This window comes from Phalangium opilio, unplaced genomic scaffold, assembly GCF_054372755.1.
Source record: "Phalangium opilio isolate 3A_F unplaced genomic scaffold, DU_Popi_V2 ptg000101l_1, whole genome shotgun sequence".
NCBI classification, from domain to species: Eukaryota; Metazoa; Arthropoda; class Arachnida; order Opiliones; family Phalangiidae; genus Phalangium; species Phalangium opilio.
This window is the reverse complement of record NW_028324204.1, coordinates 7,919,081-7,923,398: the sequence shown is the minus strand read 5'-3', so window position 1 is coordinate 7,923,398 and position 4,318 is coordinate 7,919,081. Positions and strand designations below refer to the sequence as shown.

The 4,318-nt window shown below is 46.4% G+C and overlaps 2 non-coding genes across 2 annotated transcripts; one reads left to right on the top strand and one right to left on the bottom strand.

Annotated features, from left to right (window-relative positions):
* Positions 1–1,782: 1,782 nt before the first annotated feature.
* TRNAN-AUU (transfer RNA asparagine (anticodon AUU)) lies at positions 1,783–1,855 on the top strand. The gene has a single exon. It is a non-coding gene; the product is annotated as a tRNA-Asn (tRNA).
* Positions 1,856–3,793: 1,938 nt separating this feature from the next.
* On the bottom strand, positions 3,794–3,866 carry TRNAD-GUC (transfer RNA aspartic acid (anticodon GUC)). The gene has a single exon. It is a non-coding gene; the product is annotated as a tRNA-Asp (tRNA).
* Positions 3,867–4,318: the final 452 nt, after the last annotated feature.

The following is a 4,318-nucleotide window of genomic DNA, read 5'->3' as shown; positions in this document are numbered from 1 at the left end:
AGCGGTATTGTGAGGTCTCAGATGTAGCGTAAACAGTCAGAATTTTTCCACAATACCTGACGAACATTTAATTTTTGGCTTGCGTGGCGCAATTGTTAGCGCGTTCAGCTGTTAACCGAAAGGTTGGTGGTTTCAGCCCACCCGGGAGAGGTGTTATGGGGTCTCAGATGTAGCGTAAAAAGTCATAAGTTTTTCCACAATACCTGAAGACCATTTAATTTTTGGGCTTCCGTGGCTCAATGGTTAGCGCGTTCGGCTGTTAACCGAAAGGTTGGTGGTTCGAGTCAACCCGGGAGTGTTGTTGTGAGATCTCAAATGTAACGTAAAAAGCCAAAGTTTTTCCACAATAACTGAAGACCATTCAATTTTTGGGCTTCAGTTGCGCATTTTTAGCGCGTTCGGCTAAAGTTCGAAAGGTTGGTGGTTTGAGCCCACCCGGGAGAGGTGTTGTGGGGTCTCAGATGTAGCGTAAATGTCATAAGTTTTCCACAATACCTGAGGACCATTCAATTTCTGGGCTTCTGTGGCGCATTTTCAGCTCGTTCGGCTGTTATCGGAAAGGTTGGTGTTAAGTTTGATAAGTAACGTAAAAAGTCATAGTTTTTCCACAACACCTGACGACCATTTAATTTTTGGCTTCCGTGGCGCAATGGTTAGCGCGTTTGGCTGTTAACCGAAAGATTGGTGGTTCGAGCCCATCCGGGAGCGGTGTTGTGAGGTCTGAGATGTGACGTAAAAAGTCAAAGTTTTTCCACAATACCTGACGACCATTTAATTTCAGAGCTTCCGTGGCGCAATGGTTAGCGCGTTCGGCAGTTAACCGAAAGGTTAGTGGTTCGAGCCCACCCGGGAGCGGTGTTGTGAGGTCTCAGATGTAACGTAAAAAGCCAAAGTTTTTACACAGTACCTGACAAACATTAAATTTTCGGGCTTCTGTGGCGCATTTTTAGCGCGTTCGGCTGTTATTCGAAAGGTTTGTGGTTTGAGCCCACCCGGGAGAGGTGTGTTGTGGGGTCTCAGATGTAGCGTAAATGTCATAAGTTTTCCACAATACCTGACATCCATTTAATCTCTGAGCTTCCGTGGCTTCATGGTTAGCGCGTTCGGCTATTAATCGAAAGGTTGGTGGTTCGAGCCCATTCGGGAGCGGTGTTGTGAGGTCTCAGTTGTGACGTAAAAAGTCATAGTTTTTCCACAATAACTGAGGACCATTCAATTTCTGGGCTTCTGTGGCGCATTTTCAGCTCGTTCGGCTGTTATCGGAAAGGTTGGTGTTAAGTTTGATAAGTAACGTAAAAAGTCAAAGTTTTTCCACAATACCTGACGACCATTTAATTTTTGGCTTCCGTGGCGCAATGGTTAGCGCGTTCGGCTGTTAACCGAAAGATTGGTGGTTCGAGCCCATCCGGGAGCGGTGTTGTGAGGTCTGAGATGTGACGTAAAAAGTCAAAGTTTTTCCACAATACCTGACGACCATTTAATTTCAGAGCTTCCGTGGCGCAATGGTTAGCGCGTTCGGCAGTTAACCGAAAGGTTAGTGGTTCGAGCCCACCCGGGAGCGGTGTTGTGAGGTCTCAGATGTAACGTAAAAAGCCAAAGTTTTTACACAGTACCTGACAACCATTAAATTTTCGGGCTTCTGTGGCGCATTTTTAGCGCGTTCGGCTGTTATTCGAAAGGTTTGTGGTTTGAGCCCACCCGGGAGAGGTGTGTTGTGGGGTCTCAGATGTAGCGTAAATGTCATAAGTTTTCCACAATACCTGACATCCATTTAATTTCTGAGCTTCCGTGGCTTAATGGTTAGCGCGTTCGGCTATTAATCGAAAGGTTGGTGGTTCGAGCCCATTCGGGAGCGGTGTTGTGAGGTCTGAGTTGTGACGTAAAAAAGTCATAGTTTTTCCACAATACCTGACGTCCATTTAATTTTTGGGCTTCCGTTGCGCAATGGTTATCGCGTTCAGCTGTTAACCGAAAGGTTGGTGGTTCGAGCCCACCCGGGAGCGGTGTTGTGAGGTCTCAGATGTAACGTAAAAAGTCAGTGTTTTTGCACAATACCTGAAGACCATTCAATTTTTGGGCTTCAGTTGCGCAATGGTTAGCGCGTTTGGCAGTTAACCGAAAGGTTAGTGGTTCGAGCCCACCCGGGAGCGGTGTTGTGAGGTCTCAGATATAATGTAAAAAGCCTAAGTTTTTACACCGTACCTGACGACCATTAAATTTTCGGCCTTCTGTGGCGCATTTTTAGCGCGTTCGGCTGTTATTCGAAAGGTTTGTGGTTTGAGCCCACCCGGGAGAGGTGTTTTGGGGTCTCAGATGTAGCGTAAATGTCATAAGTTTTCCACAATACCTGACATCCATTTAATTTCTGAACTTCCGTGGCGTTCAGCTGTTAACCGAAAGGTTGGTGGTTCGAGCCCACCCGGGAGCGGGGTTGTGAGGTGTCATATGTAACCCAAAATATAAAAGTTTTTCCACTATACCTGAAGACCATTTAATTTTTGGACTTCCGTGGCTCAATGGATAGCGCGTTCGGCTGTTAACCGAAAGGTTGGTGGTTCGAGTCCATCCGGGAGCGGTGTTGTGAGGTCTCAGATGTGACGTAAAAAGCCAAAGTTTTTCCACAATACCTGAAGACCATTAACACCAACCTTTCCGATAACAGCCGAACGAGCTGAAAATGCGCCACAGAAGCCCAGAAATTGAATGGTCCTCAGGTATTGTGGAAAACTTATGACATTTACGCTACATCTGAGACCCCACAACACCTCTCCCGGGTGGGCTTAAACCACCAACCTTTCGAATATTAGCCGAACGCGCTAAAAATGCGCAACTGAAGCCCAAAAATTGAATGGTCTTCAGTTATTGTGGAAAAACTTTGGCTTTTTACGTTACATTTGAGATCTCACAACACCACTCCCGGGTTGACTCGAAGCACCAACCTTTCGGTTAACAGCCGAACGCGCTAACCATTGAGCCACGGAAGCCCAAAAATTAAATGGTCTTCAGGTATTGTGGAAAAACTTATGACTTTTTACGCTACATCTGAGACCCCATAACACCTCTCCCGGGTGGGCTGAAACCACCAACCTTTCGGTTAACAGCTGAACGCGCTAACAATTGCGCCACGCAAGCCAAAAATTAAATGTTCGTCAGGTATTGTGGAAAAATTCTGACTGTTTACGCTACATCTGAGACCTCACAATACCGCTCCCGGATGGGCTCGAACCACCAAACTATCGGTTAAAAGCCGAACGCGAATTTTATTGAGCCACGGAAGCTCTGAAATTAATTGGTCGTCAGGTATTGTGGAAAAACTTTGACTTTTTACGTAACATCTGAAACCTCACAGCACCGCTTTCGGGTGTGCTCGAACCACCAAGCTTTCGGTTAACAGCCGAACGCGCTATCCATAGCGCAACGGAAACCCAAAAATTAAATGGTCTTCAGGTTTTGTGGAGAAACTATGACTTTTTACGTTATTTATAAAACTTAACACCAACGTTCCCGGGTGGGCTGGAACCACCAACCTTTCGGTAAACAGATGAACGCGATAACCATTGCGCAACGGAAGCCCAAAAATGAAATGGTCGTCAGGTATTGTTGAAAAACTTTGGCTTTTTACGTTACATTTGAGATCTCACAACACCGCTCCCGGGTGGGCTCGAACCACCGACCTTTCGGTTAACAGATGAACGTGATAATCATTGCGCAACGGAAGCCCAAAAATGAAATGGTCGTCAGGTATTCTTGAAAAACTTTGGCTTTTTACGTTACATTTGAGATCTCACAACACCGCTCCCGGGTGGGCTCGAACCACCAACCTTTCGGTTGACAGCCGAACGCGCTAACCATTGCGCCACGGAAGCGAAAAATTAAATGGTCGTCAGGTATTGTGGAAAAACTTTGGCTTTTTACGTTACATTTAAGATCTCACATCTCCGCTCCCGGGTGGACTCGAACCACCAACCTTTCCGTTAACAGCCGAACGCGCTAACCATTGAGCCACGGAAGCCCAAAAATTAAATGGTCTTCAGGTATTGTGGAAAAACTATGACTTTTTACGCTACATCTGAGACCCCACCCCACAACACCTCTCCCGGGTGGGCTGGAACCACCAACCTTTCGGTTAACAGCCGAACGCACTAAGCATTGCGCCACGGAAGCTTAGAATTTAAAATGTTGTCAGGTCTTGTGGAAAACCTTTGAATTTTACGTTACTTATAACACTTCACACTAACCCTCCAGTGTGGGCTCTAACCACCAGCCTTTCGGTTAACAGCCGAACGGGCTAACCATCGTGCCAGGGAAGCCTAAAAAT